Here is a 20,073-nt window from a genome sequence, read left to right as displayed (position 1 = left end):
ATAGAATCGTTCCGTTCAACTACTCTTCCAAGTCCGTTGCCGTCTCTGGCAGATATGCAGTATAATGTCACTAAAAAACATCAAATATTTTCTCCTTCCGAACTTTAATTACCCTATCGAATTCCTCTTTCGTTTCTTCACAGGCTGCTCTATGTACAGATTAAATAGAATCATCAGGGATAGGCTGCCGCCTCACTCTCTTCACAGTAACTGCTGCCTTTCATGCCCTTCGACTTTTTCTCAACGAATTGGTAGTTATATTTCGTCGATGTATTTTACCTCTGCTTGCTTCAGAATTTCAAAGTTTGTAGTCCAGTCAATAATGTCAGATCTATAAATGATATAATTGTAGGGTTGCATTTCTTTAACCTGTCTTCCTACATAATACATAAGGTCACTATACACTTGCGTATTCCTACATTTCCCCCGAAATATTTTAGTAAGAATTTTTAAATTTATTGTGTGTTTCTGAGTAAAACAAACATATCAACAGTGATTCTCCAGCTACTGTGACCTCGACATGACGCATAATGTGGAAGTTCTTACGAAATTCTCAAAAAATGCAGTAGTCGTGTTGAAAATGAACTTGAATACTAGAATTTCCACTAGCTTTTACACTTACATATTTTAGCCGAGCCTGAATTTTCTGTCTCGAATCTGTCTGAGTATTTCATAATTTAGTTTTCATTTATTGACACAAAAGCCACTGGACGAATTGTTGCTAAATTTGGTATATATGAAATTCTGAACATAACGATTATGAATGAATAAGTTAATCAAAAATTACACCTCGCCATGCAACCCAAGAATGTAAGCAAAGTTTTGGAGTTGGTCTTGCGTGCTCCTTGCTAGTGAATCTGGCGCTCTACGTGACTCCAAGTACTGGCCCATCCCCTACGAAGCTATGTCACACTACTTGAACGCCGCACGCACAAGGCTAACAACTAATCATTGCCCATTAGCTGTAACGTTACGCCCATAATCTGGGGTATAATGTTCATTTCAGTCACATTTATCCTTGTTTATACTGCAGTTGACAGCGGTCATTAGTAGACAATCCTCCCTGTATTACTAACAAGAATTTATAGTGCTAATAAGTGCATCGGAGTAATTTAGAGCTGACATTTTTGTTACTTATTTCTGAGCCTGTGGTGGACTGGAAGATAATGGATAAACAACAAATTAAGAAATTCCATTCTGAACAGTAAACAACAGTGATACAAAACCTAAGTGCGTGTTTGTGGTAGTGATTGTCCGAAATATCGCATATGAAAGCTGTTTTTTTTTTTTATTTCTCCCTAGAGTGAACCCGTGAAGTAAATAAATCGTATAAGTATCCTGTACTGATTGCCAGGAATCTTACTCTTTCGTAGGGGAAGACATTAAGTTATGCTTGAAAAAAATAAATGGGGGAACCCACTAATCACACAAAACCTTGCTGTAGATGCCACGTATCCGTCGAAATAGGACCATGATTTGTAAGAGAAAACAATTCGGCAGACATACCAGTCGCTAATCGTCTTGTGTGAATTACATTTAAGGACCTACATAGAGATGCTTTAATAATTTACTTCAAAACTGAAAACCAGTATGGTTCAACTGTAACTAATTTTTTTTTTCGAATTCATTTTTAATAAAAACACCTTCGGTATAACGAATCATTAGAACTTAGCTCTCGAAAAAAATCATGGGAGTTCTGACTGGCAATGTTGGTTCCCTCTGCAAAACTAAAGCCAAACGCTTTCTACAGAGATTGTCATTTGCTTTTAAAAACGGATGAATATGAGTATTCGTTCTAACTAGATCGAAAGATACCTCCTTTCTGCGGGCTGGATAAGGCCGAAAAAATTCTCTCTAATATCGATACAGCAATAAAAAGGACTGTTTCTAAATCTTCAGTAGTACTGATTTTCTCCGATCTTCTGTGTTTCTACAGCAGTTGTTTTATTTTCCCCTTCGTTACTTTTTCTAGCACAGTTTCCTTATTTATATACGTGATATGCTCTTTAGTATTGCAGCTGATTCTAAAATATTTCTATTTGCTAATACCACCAGCTTGGTAGTAAAGGATGTTGCGTGTAACATTGGTACTGTTCCAAATAGTGCAGCTCATGACTTAAGTTCATCGCTTGTAGAAAATAAATTAACACTAAATTAGAGTAAAACTCGGTTTTTAAAGATTCTAACACACAGTTCAACAAAACACGACCTTTTAATTTCACAGAATGGGCATATTATTAGAGAAACTGAACAGTTCAAATTTCTAGGTGTTCAGATAGATAGTAAACAGTCGTGGAAAGCCCACGTTTAGGATCTTGTTCAAAGACTTAATGCTGTCATTTTTACTGTTCGAACGGTATCTGAAATAAGTGATCGTTCGACACGAAAATTAGTCTACTTTGCTTATTTTCATTCGCTTATGTCGTATGGTATTATATTTGTGGTAACTCTTCCCATTCTAAAAGGATATTTCTGGCTCAGAAACGGGCGGTTTGGGTAATTAGTGGTTCGCGAACCTCTTCACCCCTGTTGACTTGTCTGGGTATTTTGATATTAGCCTATCAAAATACATCAAAATACATATTCTTTACTGTTGTTCCTTGTTAAAAATATCAGCTTTTTACCATGAATAAGCAGCTTTCTCTCAGTTAATACTCGGGAGAAATCCAACCTGCATTTGGATCGGACTTCCTTAACTCTTGTGCAGAAAGGTGTGCAGCATACTGCTGCATCCATTTCCAATAAGCTACCACAAGAATTCAAAAATCTTAGCGGTAATCCACGCGTTTTCAGATCCAAACTGAAGAGTTTCCTCGTGGGTCATCCTTTCTATTCTGCGCGGAATTTCTTGAAAAGTTAAATATTGTTGATTGCGTTTACACAAACTTATAGCTTGTCTTTTTTGAGGCTATAAACATTTGACTTTATTTGTTATTACTTTTACGTTATAAATTCATGTACTGACACTTTCCATGACCCTGGAGATTTGCTCCTCAATTTGGTCCTACGGAACTAGACGTGTAAAATAAATTAACAAATAAATAAATAAAAAATGACTATGGTCCTCTAAACGTTTCCTAAGCTTTAAGCTTTCTTATTTCTTCATTTATAATTGCACTTGCTAAGGATCTCATCTACTTTTTCGTTTTGTCATCAGGATCTTAAAAGTATCTCCTACTTAAAATTTATGATGATGTGATAAACTGATGAAATTTGACAAAAGGACTAGAATCCGCTACTTGAATATCCCCAAGTTGCCTATAAGTTGTAATGGGCGCTTGTTAGGGCGAGTATTATGGACACTGCTCAGTTGATTCACTCACTCAAAAACAGCAGTCCAAAACTATATTTTTTTCAGACTATTGTACCCTCGTGTTCCCCATGTAATGCCTTTTCAAAGGTATTAATTGAAATAAAATTGGATTGCACTTACCTGGTCTCTCCCAATCCACAGTGAAGGACGCAATTATGATCGACAATGTCAAACAATTTCCAGCTTCAGCGGTCTTGGACTGTCACTGACAAGGAGCTGTGTGTAGCGGTGCCCCAAACCTCGAAGATGACTACTTGAAATTAAGGAGAGCTTACTTATTGTCTTCAGTACAGGTGTGGCCTATTTGATGCACATGGGTGGATGGTTTACTCATACTACGCTTTGGACACCTACATTGTATGTCACTGAGGTTTACGTTCACCGGTAAACGCCGTGTAAAGTGTAAATGCAAGGCCATTTGAGCTTAGAACTTAGGAGGCTTTGCACGATTCCATTATCATTTTCGGAAAGTACATTCTCCAGCAACCTTTTTCAGTGGTGAACCATGGAGAAGGTAGACATGAAAAGAGTTTTTTAAAAAAATGGTATTACAGTAGACCTGATCAGACACATTGATCGAGTTAAGACAGAAACCATCGTGCTGCGAGTATCGGAAAAGAAATATGTTTAATAAGGAACAGAATAAGTATAAGACAACGAATGGTTGGACGCACATCACATCAAGCGTCTTTGCGGAAAACATTAGTTGAAGGAGAAGCTGAGGGAAAGAATCTCAAGGTCAGACGTAGATATGAGTGCATATAAGGCAGATCATAGTTAACGTGTGATCGGCAGTTATGCTGGCAAGCGACAGACATGGGGAACTGCAGCGAATAAACTTCAGCTCTTTCACCTAAAGAAATATCCTCTTAAGGCAACATGGTCTCAAATTAAAAGCAAAATACTCTATTATTTAAAATATTTTCACATTCAAGAAAGGCCGAAAATATATTTTTGATCAGCTACTCAGTATGATCAAATCACTCGTCTAGAGGCCAAAGTAATATTTACATGGGGTTACATTTATTGTGCGATCAATAACATGCAGGACAAAGAAAAACCATTACCTTAAATGATTCAAATGTGGTTTCTCGTGAAACGCAGTATACTATATTAACTAAACATAACACATTGTTAGTCTTGCTTCACAAACTTTATTGTTGCTGTACAACATAGACTTCAGGTTATAAGCCCTTTTTCTAGTACACAGCCGATTCCGAAGTTGAGAACTAAGAAAAGATAAATAAATTAACCTCTTAATATAGCGATACTTAATCTACAAAAGTTAATTCTGTTGACAATTTGACATAGTTACACGTCGATTTATAACATTTATTATAAGACGATTGACAATTACTATGGCTAAACACATACTGGAGTAGAGCTATGTGCATAGCAATTGGAAGTTATGTCATTATCTTAAGGCTCCATTCTGACCTTTATGTTAGTGTACCACTGACTAGAAAAATTCTTCCACTCTGCTTGTATAATTTGTTTTATTTAACAGCATTACAGTTCCTCTTTTTCCGATTTAGTCATTAAGCATGTAAAGGGGGAGAGGTAGGCGCGCTGACTGGAAAAATTCTTCCACTTTGTTGGTATAATCTGCTTTTGACTGAAGCAAAAAAAGCAATTACTGTACTGCTGTTAAATGAAACGGATTATAGAAGAATGTTTCCAGTCACTGAGGTTGCTAAAAGTACAGAAAGATCCGAGTTTTAAATACAATGATCAACCCAAGCAGTTAGTAAACAAGAGCTCCAATATTTTTCCAGCATATGTTAAACCAGAAGTGTTAGTCCGACCAATGGTGCCTGAAATACAAGCACCATTGCTCGATATTGCCAGAACTGTCAAATTCCTCTGGGGGGAAAAACAGAACTTCAATACAGCATTAAGAACAGTTTAGATTTAGCCAGCAAGTTAAAAGATGTTTGTATTCCAACAAAGGCAAAAGTGGACTCCTTTTATGCACAAAGCTTGTTCTCAAAATATCTGTGACAAATTGTTTGTAGATTGTAGATACCGTGTCACAGTCATTACAAAATATAAATCCAGGAGAACAACTAAGCACAATTAGTACAGCAGATCACTACAGCAGAATGTTATTGAAATCAAAATTATTTCTGCTTTCAAAGGAGGTATTATAAGCAAACAGACAGTCTGACAGTGTTATCCCCATTGCTAGCAGAAATGTTGTGAACGAGTGGAAGGCAGGTTTTCGAGTGAACCATTGGCGAAACATGTTACATACTGGTATAGATATGTTGATGGTATGTGTGGAAAGGTTCCATTAGACAACTTCAGAAGTTCTTCAGAAATATAAATCACTGGTATACTATTATAACGTAAAGATCAGTTTGGAGTTAGGGCGCCCCACCACTGGTTTCCTAGACATCAGCTAACGGATAGAAAATACCAACCATAAATTAAAATTTTCCGAAAAGAAACTGAGAACCGACTCGTGGCGATAACATATTAGACCTCCTGGTGACAAATAGACCCGAACTATTTGAAAGTTACTGCATCGATGATTTCAGTCGTAAATGGAAATATTAAAAAAGGTAGGAAGATTTTTCTGTTTAGCAAAAGTGACAAAAATTAGATTTCAGAGTACTTGACGGCTCAACGCAAAAGTCTTATCTCAGGTACAGATAGTGTTGAGGATCAGTGGACAAAGTTCAAAACCATCGTACAATATGCGTTAGATGAGTATGTGCCAAGCAAGATCGTAAGAGATGGAAAAGAGCCACGTGGTACAACAACCACGTTAGAAAACTGCTGCGGAAGCAAAGGGAACTTCACAGCAAACATAAACATAACCAACGCCTTGCAGACAAACAAAAATTACGCGAAGCGAAATGTAATGTGAGGAGGGCCATGCGAGAGGCGTTCAATGAATTCGAAAGTAAAGCTCTATGTACTGACTTGGCAGAAAATCCTAAGAAATTTTGATCTTATGTCAAAGCGGTAGGTGGATCAAAACAAAATGTCCAGACAATCTGTGACCAAAATGGTACTGAAACAGAGGATGACAGACTAAAGGCCGAAATACTAAATGCCTTTTTCCAAAGCTGTTTCACAGAGGAAGACTGCACTGTAGTTCCTTCTCTAGATTGTCGCACAGATGACAAAATGGTAGATATCGAAATAGACGGCAGAGGGATAGAGAAACAATTAAAATCGAAGAGGAAAGGCCGCTGGACCTGATGGGATACCAGTTCGATTTTACACAGAGTACGGGAAGGAACTTGCCTCCCTTCTTGCAGCGGTGTACCGTAGGTCTCTAGAAGAGCGTAGCGCTCCGAAGGATTAGAAATGGGCACAGGTCATCCCCGTTTTCAAGAAGGGACGTCGAACAGATGTGCAGAACTACAAACCTATATCTCTAACTACTACCAGTTATAGAATTTTGGAAGTATTATGTTCGAGTATAATGAATTTTCCGGAGACTAGAAATCTACTCTGTAGGAATCAGCATGGGTTTCGAAAAAGACGATCGTGTCAAACTTATTTCGCTCTATTCGTCCACGACTCAGAGGGCCATAGACACGGGTTCCCAGGTAGATGCCGTGTTTCTTGACTTCCGCAAGGCCTTTGATAGAGTTCCCTACAGTCGTTTAATGATCAAAGTAAGAGCATATGAGTATCAGGCCAATTGTGTGATTGGATTCAAGAGTTCCTGGATAACAGAACACAGCATGTCACTCTCAATGGACTGAAGTCTTCCGAAGTAAGAGTGATTTCAGGTGTGCCGCAAGGGAGTGTCGTAGGACCGTTGCTTTTCACAATACATATATAAATGATCTTGTGGATAACATCGGAAGTTCACTGAGGCTTTTTGCGGATGAATCTGTAGTATATCGAGAGGTTGTAACAATGGAAAATTGTACTGAAATGCAGGAGGATCTGCAACGAATTGATGCATGGTGCAGGGAATGGCAATTGAATCTCAATGTAGACAAGTGTAATGTGCTGCGATTACATAGAAAGAAAGATGCTTTATCATTTAGCTACAATATAGCAGGTCAGCGACTGGAAGCAGTTAATTCAATAAATTATCTGGGAGTAGGCATTACGAGTGATTTAAAATGCAGTGACCATCTAAAGTTGATCGTCGGTAAAGCAGATGCCAGACGGAGATTCATTGGAAGAATCTTAAGGAAACGCAATTCGAAAACAAAGGAAGTAGGTTACAGTACACTTGTTCGCCCACTGCTTGAATACTGCTCACTGGTGGGGGATCCGTACCAGAAAGGGTTGATAGAAGAGATAGAGAAGATCCAACGGAGAGCAGCGCTCTTCGTTACAGGATCATTTAGTAATCGCGAAAGTGTTATGGAGATGATAGATAAACTCCAGTGGAAGACTGCAAGAGAGACGCTCAGTAGTTCGGCATGGGCTTTTGTTGAAGTTTCGAGAACATACCTTCACCGAGGAGTCAAGCAGTATATTGCTCCCTCCTACGTACATCTCGCGAAGAGACCATGAGGATAAAATCAGAGAAATTAGAGCCCACACAGAGACATACCGACAATCTTTCTTTCCACGAACAATACGAGACTGGAATAGGAGGGAGAACCGATAGCGGTACTGTAAGTCCCCTCCGCCACACACCGTCAGGTGGCTTGCGGAGTATGGATGTAGATGTAGATACTGACACATTCATTCTAGCTTGCTCTAAACACCACAAAACCTACAAACATGCATCATTCCATTACATGACTCACCGTCTCCTTTCTGTCTCCACATACCAAGAATACAGTCAACTGGAATAAAATGCAGTGAAAGAAATGGCGACAAATATTGAATCTGAATTCAAGAATACGGATAAAACTCTCAATAAGGAACTGAAGAGACATGCCAGATCCGAATTGTACACAGTGGTCTACGTAGGTAGACAGGAAATTAAATGGTGTATTTTATCTTTCGTGTTAAAATTTCGAAAACGGTAAGTAAAATTTTAAAGGCAAACGGTTTTCTGTGTTTTTCTGTACAGCAAACGTTAGATAGATGTTTCTTAAATTCGAAAGATAAATTACCAGGTATCTTGTAAAGTGAGATTTATGGGATCATCTGCAGGGAGTGCCAGCCCTGCTATCCTGGACAGATTGGGAGGTCAATCCGTACACAGAAGCTGGAGATTAAAGGAGTCTGATTAATTCTTTGCTGAACGTGGTTAAACTGAGAACTAGAAACACATAACAGATACAGGCATCCTACCTTGAGGGAGAAAGGGCGCAAAGGTCACTCAGCAAGACATATTAGAAGTAAGAAGCACATGTGTGTATCGTCAAATTTACTGTTGAGCAAACTCAGTCCAATTATTCGCCCTTTATGGACAATGTTTCAACATCTACTTAGCAAAAGAACCTTGATGCCTTAATAGATCATGACAAAAATTCCAATATTTCAACTCAAATGTAAGTTTAGTCATAGTTATTGTAAACGATGTCCTCTTGAATTTCGTAAATTCATATGTAACTGTGTCAAAATCTGTAACAGAGATGAATTTTGTAATCTAAGTCAGGAATCACTATATTAAGAAGTATATTTGAATGGTTCCCATTTTAGGGATCCATTGTTACCACAAAATGGGCTTATAGCCCGAAACCTAGGTCGCACTTAATAACTAACTCTTGTAGGCTAAAAGAAGTGCTTCGATTAGTTAATCCAAGCCATTATTTACTGCATTCGTCCTGATGATGTGAAGTGTCACATGTTGACAATGATTATATCTAGTTGTGGTCTACATTTCACAGACAAAGAATAGTATAGAAACCCAAGGATTTATCATACGCGTAAAATGTTACGTACAGGAGACTTAGATACGGGAAGGAGTGTGCCAGGGATATAATTTCTCAGCTGGTGAATCTGTATATTGAATATGACGTGCATTTAGAAAGGATAAAGTTTAACGAATGAAAATTAAAACGAAGAAGATCGAAATTACGGAATGCAACCACCATTATTTCGCAGTAGAAATTACAATTTACGATATACCTCAAAGACAAGTAAGTATCCTGAACTGCTTAGGAAGTGAAATCCCCTGTGACAGCAAAATCAGCCGATATTAACAGCGGAAGAGCCTAAATGTAGTCACCGAAAAGAGATTATTTAAGAACTTCGTTTGGAGATTGGCCTTGTATGACTTGTAAACGTGGACTACTGGTGCAATGCATGCGACAAGGTGTGGCTGCAGGCGTTTGAAATGCGCTGCTGGAGAAACCTGGAAAAGATTTCCTATACAGCAAAGCTCACAAATGAAGATATTATCAGAAGAATATTTGAAAAAAGAAATCTACTATAAAAAAAAACGGAAAAGGGAGATTAATTAAATGGTCAACTCTACTGACACAATCATTTTCCAGTTAATGTACAAGCCATCTGCTCCTGCTTAAATTTAATCTTCTTTATAAGTTTGACCACTGATGCAAGAAATTTGGTTAAGCCATTATTTAGGGAAGCTGTACCTTGTTACTAGGAAATTCATGAGTTAATAATCATTGTTGTAGCACTCTCTGACTTCGATAATGATAACGGAATTTAAATAAGTCGTTCACACTTACATAACTCGAGCAACCAATCAACTGTAGGCACAGTATGTATAATCAAACATCAGTGAATGCCAAGATCAATGAAAATATCCTGTCTAAATTAATACGTTTAATAGTGACCAACTTATAGTCGACGACTGTGCAGAAGGGATTGGGTTTCCTTCCCGTAATAACAATAGCGAAACAGAAAGGTGACTAATTACAAATAATACTTTTCCAAGTTATTTGAGTTATGATGGGGTTCGAAACAATTGAATACGCATGAACTGTTACGTAGTGAGGACACCTCGAGACTACGTTCCCAGCAAGTCAGATTTGTGGAACAGTAACACATACACCGTATAGAATCTTTCACAGCAATTCTTCACTCAGCCACCGTCCGTAAGACTTACCTTCATACTGAAAAAAGGACATGCAGAGAACGGGATATTTATTACTAGAAATAGAGGCAAACAATATGAGAGTCGAGTGAGCTCATCATCTTTATCACGTGCTGTGTTAGATATACAACGATGCTACTGAGCAGTATGTGATACAGAATGGCGGCAGACAAAACACCCGTCAAATTATACGTAACTGTTTAATAAATGACTTAGTAAAATGGAAATGAGAAACAGGAAATGTAAATCTTATATTGATTTCAAATCACGCGAGACACGAGCCGCATGGCATTCGATACACGTGCACTGTACGTCGCAAGTTTCAGCAATCACAAACGCACATATATGTATATACTCCTTCCCCAACATCTCGCAGACAGGAAGCTCAAAGAGTCTACTGGCAACTATTTATTTACAGCTCGTACAAAATAGATACGTGTTTCAAAGTTTTACTGACCTTCAAAGTAGTCACCAGCATTGTGTATAACCAGTTGCCAACGATGTGTAAGTCGTAGGATACTCTTAGCAGTGCAAATTGTGTTGACAGTTCGAACGGCGCCGTCTATTGCCCGACGAATTTGTAGCAGTTCTGAAGCGAATGCCGTGAAGTGTTTCCTTCAGTTTAGAAATGGAGTTGAGCTTACGAGGGCTTAAGTCAGGGGAGTGCAGTAGCTGCTAAAGAACTTAGCAGCCCCATCAGTCAAGCAAACCAGTAACAGCTTGCACTGTACGTGTTTGAGCATTGTCCTGCAAAATGATGGTCAGGTCCTGTAGAAAGTGTCACTACTTCTTTCTCTATCCTGTTCATTTCTGGAACACAACCTACTAAGTGCTATACCACCTACTGCACTCGCCTGACTTATGCCCTCGTGAGTTCAACTCGATTTCTAAACTGAAGGAAACACTTCACGGCATTCGCTTCAGAACTGCTACAAATTCGTCGGGCAATAGACCACGCCGCTCGAACTGCCAACACAACTGGCACAGCTAAGAGTATCCTACGACTCCCGCGTCGCTGGCAACGGGTTATACACAATGCTGGTGACTGGGTCTGTTTTCTTTTTATGCGATATTCGCAGGAACGATGGTTTTTCAAAGCGCAACGATAAATATAGGAGATCTTGAACATAGTCTAAACAATTCAAATTGCGTCTATGTATTCAAAGCTTAGTAACATGAAGTGAAAGTGTATAGCATTCTCCCTTGGCGGGAACTGGAGTGGAACTGAGAAATGGACTCCACGTTGTGTAAACTAGCACCTATGCATTAACCACATTAGTCATTCCCAACATATTCAGAATCAGCACGTGTCTCGAAGTCCTTTGAAGCTCAGACTTACCTTATTCTCGCTGTAAGTTGCATGCATAGAAACAACTGTATAATATGCTGCCGATGGTATATTGTTTAAGCAACTATTCCACGGACGGCGGAACGTATTCTGTTGACTCTAGACCAAGAGTAACTGAGAGTATGGGAGCTGACCAAGAAGCGAGATAAATCATGATTTCTGGATGAGAAGTAATTAAGTGCAAATAGGAATAATGGTCGATTGTTACTAAAGAAAAACAAGACGATAGATAAGTAATGAAATACGGAAGGAACCACGTGGAAAACAGTGACCACAAATCATAAAAATCGGAACGATAGGAACCTCATATAATTCCTAACTCTTGTAGGAATACTAAAAAGCCAGTACTCCAGAGAGTTCAGAGACGATGTAGGAGCAGGCTCATATGAAGAAATGAAGAGACTGGCGGGAGACACAAGTGGAGAAGAAGAATTGCTGACTGCAAATTTTCGACTGAGAAGTAAGATGAAGTCATCTTTACCTGTTAAGTTTAGGATATGGATTTTTCTAAAGCTTCTTTTAGTTTTGTATGACGTATTTCAGAACCTATTGTGGTATTACTTAGTATTTGTTGTAGTATTGCGGTTTATTTCGGCCAATTAATTATCATCATCAAGCCATCAATGAAGACGTCACTTTTATTGAAAATCCCTTTTAATACCTATGACTTTTATAATACTTAAGTATGTCAACAAAAATAGTAGGTCAAATACTATACGCCGATATATGCAGAGCCGTTTCTGGGTGTTTTGTCGCCCTATGCGAGAATTCGGAAATGATTCCCCCTCTTTTTTACTACCTTCGATCTCCCCGACACCCCCATAGCACCACCACTAATATTCATCGGCATAGCAATACAAATCTTGTTTTATACTTTTTGATCGTTAAGCTAGGGTGACAAGACGTCCTCATTTTCTGGGGACAGTCCTCAATTTTTAGGTTTTATCCTCAATTTCTTTAAAACTGACTGAAGACAACAAACATTTTCTTATTTTTTTGTCCTCAATTTTCGAAATTTTCCAAAATAATTGAAATAGGAAGACTGTGCTGACCATTTTAAACTAAAATTCAACTGAACATACCAGGAAACCAAATTTGGCGTCAATAACTTATTTTGTATTATGAAAGAAAATGGGCTAAAAAAGGTGGGAAACTATTTTCTGGTGAAAATGAATTTTTACTTGAATTTAGAAATTATGCTATACTGATGGGACACGTTCCGAAGCAATACCAAGTGTGGAGGAGGGCTGGAGGAAGGTACTTGACGCCCACCTTTTGAAAATACTGTAATCTAGTCACGTACTCCATATCTTAAAATAAAAAAAAACTTTATTGTTTTTAACGATTTCTTATAACAGGTTCCGAAATCGTTTTTAATTTTTCAATGAAACTTAATCCAAAAACTTTAGTCCTATCAGTGATTGTCACTTTTTACCACATATTTCACATTTTCAAATTCAGGATCTTTCTTACACATTTACGTACGTATCTTTGAAGAGTATGTTGTGCATAAAAACGACAATCAGCGAAATTTGTATGTATTTTTAATTTTTTGTGGTGATCAGAAAGCACCCTGGTTCTCTGCGTACACATTACGGAAAATGGGTTTTATTGTTAATACTGTGCTAAGAGACATTTCACATTGTGGACCATATTATACATCAGCACTTATTTAAAAATGATTTTGTTGGTAAAACGTAACAATAATTAAGGAATTTTGTACTTTTTAATTTTTAAATATGCCTCCCCCTTTGGTACGTAATGGAAAATGCGTTGATATTGCTAGGTTTAAGTAACTGTTCAGTAAGCTTTTGAAATTCCGTGAAGTGTTTTAATTCTTCCCCTTTTTCACTTCTTCTTCTCACTTATCAATTTCTTCGCTTGTTTCACATGAAATTAAATTTTCCTCCCTTTGCCGCTAAGATTTTGCGACCTAGGCCACCTCCTAGTCTTTCCTAATGGTGGAAACGGCCCTGGACATGTGTCAAACATTCAAACATTTTTTTTGTTTTTTATTTCTATTGAAGAGACAGTTAATGTGACAACGTGGTTTCAGTTGCATCTGTAAGACTCCAACTGTGTAAATGGGTCTGCACCTCAGTTACGTAGTTTCCCGTCTCATATTTTTGGGCGAACGCGATTCAAATGTGTAGGCACTGGTAAAGTTGAGTTATAGAAGATCAGCTTTTCTTGTTTAACTCGGCTCGCAACTTACAGTGATAATGCAGCTTTGTAGAGTAGTGATGACGAAAACAGAAATGAGACGTTCTTTGAAGTCTGCACCAGAAAATTAGAGTGTGTACTACATTGCACTCGCTAGCAAAATATTTTTACTTCTCTCATGGGCGTCTTTGGTGCGTATTTCATCCTTGAAAGACATATTGTTAATTACTATTCGCATAAATATATTAGAAACGATCCAGTCATTAGACATGGCATTAAATTTCAAAGTTCCCAGGGTAACAAAAATTACTATTTTTTAGTGACACTAAATTTGTGTATTTCAGAAGCTGATATCGCTGAATGGTGTATGCTGTGTATGGAGTGACAGGTATTTTGTTGTTTTACGTTTAGTCTCTATGTTTCCTCTGAATATTATAATGAATTCAACTGAGTAAATATCCTATGATTCAACGACTTCAGTTTTACTCAACTGACACCATCAAAAAACATGCAGTTTGCCTTAAGTGCCACCTCACTATTATCCATAACCATCCACCTACATATATGCCCTATGAATCAAAATAAACGTACTCTATTTACAAAACTAAGGCTGACCATATCCATAAATTCACTTACCTCAGGACAGAACACCATGCTGAGTCACACTCAGCGAATTTCTCTCTTTTCCAGAGAATAACAGCCACAAAGAACAGAAGACAGTTCTTTAGCTGTTGCAGCTGTGAAACACAATCGTAGATTACATCTATACCTCAAACTTCTAAACAGCTGGAAGTTTATAAACCATCGAAAATCTGATTAAATGAAAATATGTATACAAACCAAAACTGGATAAAATGAAACTATGTATACAGTCATTGCATATTTTTGGTGTCTCAATAAACAGCGAAACTTCTGTCTCCTGTGCTATGCACCAACAAAGGACGTTTAATTGTAAATAAGGTTCCTTTATTTACAATATACATTGACAAAAACAACTTTGTGCATATTAAATACACGGAAAAAAATTATAACAGTAGTTGCTTCCTGTAGCAAATGTTTAACATACAAAAAATATCGATGCATATTAAAAAGTTCCACATTTTTCTTTCAATATGATTATATAATACAAATACAAGGGAAAACAAATATGTATAAAATACACATACGCTCGTAAACTTAGTAAGTATAACAACAGTTGTTTTTGAGGTGAACAAAAAACAAAGGACACAAGCATTCAAATTTACGTCTTAAAAAATATGACGGAAGGAGTGTTTCAGTGCCTGATTCCAGGTCTTTACAATTATTCCACTGTCATACATTCCATATATTACTTTTTCTATAACATATCTACAACTAAGAGAATAATGTGAATATTCAGTTCAACTGTGGGAACATGAAATTAATGTTATTGCACATACATAACCATCCAATTAATTCGGAATCAAACATCTCTTAAAAACAAACAGTGCCAACATTTATTCATGACCAAATAATCTTCACACAATCAAATGTAATAGAACAACAAATATCAGGTAAAACAGACTCATTTTCAGAAACAAACTAAGTACCAACAGCAGCTATACAGCAAATCAATATATTGAAACATGAACAATGTCTTGCGTAACGTAACCGAAGTAACCATGAAAAGAAATAGTGTCTGAATTTAAACGTATGTAGATACTTACGAAAATAACAACAAAGCCGAAAACGAATTATATTTCTATAGGTAACTGGTAGGTCACTTAAAATACTGCAATAGCGAATGCGCCAATTTATCCTGTACATAAAACTGTGGTTTATAAAAGAAGTTCTACAGTTTCTTTTTTTTGTAAATGAAGACACCTTCCATTTTGAAGATTAAGATGCAGAACTCCTCAGTCTCTCTGCATACAGTGAAGGCATGTAGTTGCTACTGAGAGTCGCTATAATATGGAAAGAAATTGATTATTAACACAACATTATGCATTATCTGGCAAGACAGTGAGAGAGCTCAGACAAAACTTCTGACTGGGGATGATGTCTATTCTGTTAAATCTGGTGTTCGAATGAAATTGTGTGAAAAGCTCAGAAACATAGTAACTGCAGGTAGGGGCGATAAATTTTTCACTTTTGGAAACAAGTGGTAAAAGGTTCTGCATCAATGGATGGCCCAAAATTTACTATCAGCAAAATATGTCTGCGTCTTCTTTCATTTTTTACAATAATGGGTCATTCCTTCAAGGAGGAATTCTAAATCAAGCTAAATTCATGTGTCTCCCTTGCAAAAAGTTATTCATATTTCTACTTGTAGGTTTCATTCCTACGTAAGTTCGAAGTTTTATTTTAAAAGGACACCAAATATGACTTACTCTACGATCACGAATCACGAACATGATGAACGATAAACACTGAGAGACGTTTTAGGGTACAGTCGTGATTTTCCATAGGACATATAGACACAAAGAATACAAGGCCTTTCTACGTCATTTCAGCATCAGGTAAGAGCCCTTAATTTACAAAGTTCCTTCATTTAGATTTTTACTAATGTCGGTCTACACATTTACAGAATTTCAAAAAATTGTTACAGCATTTTTATGCAAAAACGAGTGTTGTAATCACTAAAAGTTTACAATACGTGTTTCCTTTTCCTTTTGGAAGAACATTCCAAGACTACTATCCTTAAAAATGCATTATTTTCTTTCAGTACAGGTAGCCTAAAAAGGTTTTAAACTAAAGGTACGAAAGCACCTAAAGTTCCAGTGGAGAGTCGTTAGTGTTCCACAGTCTGTAGGTATAAAGTAATACTTTTAACTCATCCACATGGTGGCAACCTTTGCCGTAACACAAGTTCTGTCATCATCATTGTCACCTACAAACAACAATTAGCACAACAACTATTTTCCAACGCACTTTACCCCCAGGCAGGATACCAGACTTCCTTAGAATACGGGAAAGTCTACAGCCATTTCAGATATTAAAAAAGTTGGTAATATGTACAGCCTGAACTCTTCATATTTCTAAAACGTCAGTGGAAACGTAGCAGAGCTTGAACGGCTAGCAACTATTCGGTTAAGTATGACAGTCAAACCATCAGCGGTAGTTGCGATGGAAACAGCATTGGATCCATAAATTTCACACGCATAATGACGCTCCTCCCTTACCGAGATCAGCCGAATGTTATTTTCTTCGGAAATGCACAGAAAAGATTCCTCCCAGTGCGGTAAAGGTACTGGCCAGAACACTTCCTATTTCCACTTCCATTTTCCTCTCTCCAGGTAATTTGGGTAATCACTCTGCACAAAACGTATTTAAAACTTCACATCATGGGAGTCCTCCACATCACTTCGCTTTGACTACGAGACAGGGGAAAAGACATGGCGCTCTCGCCATACTTTAGCAGGAGTTTTTTGCGAGACTTGATAAATTTTGGACGACTGTGCTTTTGACAGTTGAACACTGTCCCGTAGATGGAAAAATACACCAGAAATTCATTTCACACAAAAATGGGCGACAGCTCTGAGATTTTCAGCAGTAAAAGTTCGTCAGAAAAACTGCAGCTGCAAAAAGGACATGGCATATGATACGCATTTCACGTATCCCCTGCAATTTCTTTGTTACCAGAGCGGTAGCTGGCTGATTGCCACTTCTTCAGATAGTTTAGAGCCAGTGCAGATGCAGACTGATGCAAATTTACGTCGTAGCACCGTCTCTGGGGTTGGCAAATTTAGTTTTCGGCCAAATTCGTGGTCCCTTCCCCCTCCCCCTTCCAAACTGCAGAGCACTCTGCCAACGTGTTTCTGGGAATTAGCAGTAGAAACGTAATGACTGTAATAATTGTTTCCTTCCCTTTACGTTGCTAGTGGTAGTGAAAACAGTGGGTGAATACTGTGCCATGCTACAAGAAAGAGTGCATCTAAATGGAAGACTGTCTCTTACTTGATAGCCAGTTTGTTAGGATGTTTTCGGAGTGGTAATGAGGATACTCTTTGTGTGGGATAATGGATTGTTTGAGAAAGTACTTTGCATAGCTTCGACCTTGTTCCTCATTGCTGTTGCAGTACCATGACTGCTCCATTGGCACTTCTCATATCACCAGAAGTAAATGAGATCTTTGGACGAACAAGTATGTGTGTCTGAGTGGATATGAGTTTGGAAATAATTCTGTTGCTTGAGAAAATCCTTCGTCAGGCTGTTGGTAAGGAACAACAGTGGGCACTGTTTTAGCTGGACACGCACTCTGCAATATGGGGACCGATGCGAACAGTTCCAAACTTCCCCAGTTGGGAGGAAGGAAGAGAAGAGGGACTGCCTAGGGCAGATACGCCAATCAGTTCCGGAGACACCGTCAGCCTAGGTGGCGACGCCGTGGTGGAACTGCTGGTGGTGATGGTGGTGGTGGTGGCCGAACACAACCCCAGAGAACGCTACGGGTCACTGGTGGTGCTTGAGGGCTGCGACGGCGCCGTTGGGGGGCGCGTGGTGGTGCGCTTGGTGGCCCTGGTGGCCGTTGGCGGCGGCCGACGCCCCGCCGGCGGCCGCCTGCTGCTGCTGCTGTTGTTGCTGTTGCTGCTGTTGTTGTTGCTGCTGCTGCTGCTGCGCCGCCTGGCGCTGGCTGTTCTTCTTGTTCTTCATGCGCCGATTCTGGAACCAGATCTTGACCTGGCGCTCGGTGAGGTTGAGGTTGCGCGCCAGCTCCCAGCGCTTCTGCTTGCTGACGTACGCGTTGAAGAGGAACTCTTTCTCGAGCTCAAGCGTCTGGAACTTGGAGTAGGGCTTGCGCTTCTTGCGCACCGTCACCTGGCCCGTCCACTCGAGCGGGTTGCCCGCGCCCGGCTGGTGGTGGCCGACGCTGACGCCGATGCCGCCACCCACGCCACCGCCGATGCCGCCGCCGATGCCGACGCCGCCGCCGACGCCGACGCCCGCCCCCGCTGCGGCGGCCGCGGCGGCGCCGCAGCCCGCCAGCGAGCCTGCTGGGAACAAGGACGAGGGGGTAGGGCCCCACATCACTGCACACCATTAGCACATCAGGAAGTGTCACGACTCCGCGCAAGCTGCCGCTAATCGCTAGCTAAGCTACGGCGCCGCTGCGACACACAGACACACACACACACACACACACACACACACACACACACACACGCACACACACATACAAACTAGTATTATAACCTGGAAGTTGTAGTTCTAATGCTACACTTCGTATTTTTTCATAGCCTACTCCTCTACTTAAAGGGAAACCATACACCTAGACAGAGTACAGCAGTTATAAAAATGGTTCAAATGGCTCTGAGCACTATGCGACTTCTGAGGTCATCAGTCGCCTACAACTTAGAACTAATTAAACCTAACTAACCTAAGGACATCACACACATCCATACCCGAGGCAGGATTCGAACCTGCGACCGTAGCGGTCACGCGGTTCCAGACTGAAGCGCCTAGAACCGCACGGCCACACTGGACGGCTACAGCAGTTATATACAGGCATATTCGTAAGTGCCTCTAGGGTTTCAGAAGACGAGTGGGAGAAAACCACAAGAAATATAGAAAAATGTCACATATCTGTGGATACAGCACCTCCCCAAGTTTCTAATCCCAATATGCACAGTGCGGTAGTAGCACTAAGATGATGATGATGTTTGGTTTGTGGGGCGCTAAACTGCGCGATCATCAGCCCCTGTACAAAGTCCCAATTTTTACACGGTCTAATTTTCACACAATCGAAAATAGCCACTGTCACGAATGACGATGATGACGAAATGATGAGGACGACGCAAACACTCAGTCCCCGAGCAGAGAAAATCCCCAAACCGCCTGGGAATCCAACTTGGTGTAAGTAGGCTGTTTAGGTTTTTATGTTAGTACGCCACGTAGCGCTCTGTATGAAAATCACTACTGACTGTGCTGTGTTCAGTCTGTGGCTGGTTGGACTCATTGTTCGAATATTCGCTTGTGTAGTGTTGGGCAGTGGGATGTGAACAGCACGTACCGTTGGGCAGTTGGAGGTGAGCCGCCAGCAGTGGAGGATGTGGAAAGAGAGAGATGCCAGAGTTTTGAGAGGTTGTTATAAGCGAACGATCTGTACGTGTGTACGCCAGAAAAAGGAATTTTGTAAAGATGGATGTCATGAATTGATATACAGGGTGTTACAAAAAGGTACGGCCAAATTTTCAGCAAACATTCCTCACACACAAATGAAGAAAAGATGTTATGTGGACATGTGTCCGGAAACGCTTAATTTCCATGTTAGAGCTCATTTTAGTTTCGTCAGTATGTACTGTACTTCCTCGATTCACCGCCAGTTGGCCCAGTTGAAGGAAGGTAATGTTGACT

This window comes from Schistocerca cancellata, chromosome 12 (genome assembly GCF_023864275.1).
Source record: "Schistocerca cancellata isolate TAMUIC-IGC-003103 chromosome 12, iqSchCanc2.1, whole genome shotgun sequence".
NCBI classification, from domain to species: domain Eukaryota; kingdom Metazoa; phylum Arthropoda; class Insecta; order Orthoptera; family Acrididae; genus Schistocerca; species Schistocerca cancellata.
This window is presented reverse-complemented; position numbering follows the sequence as displayed.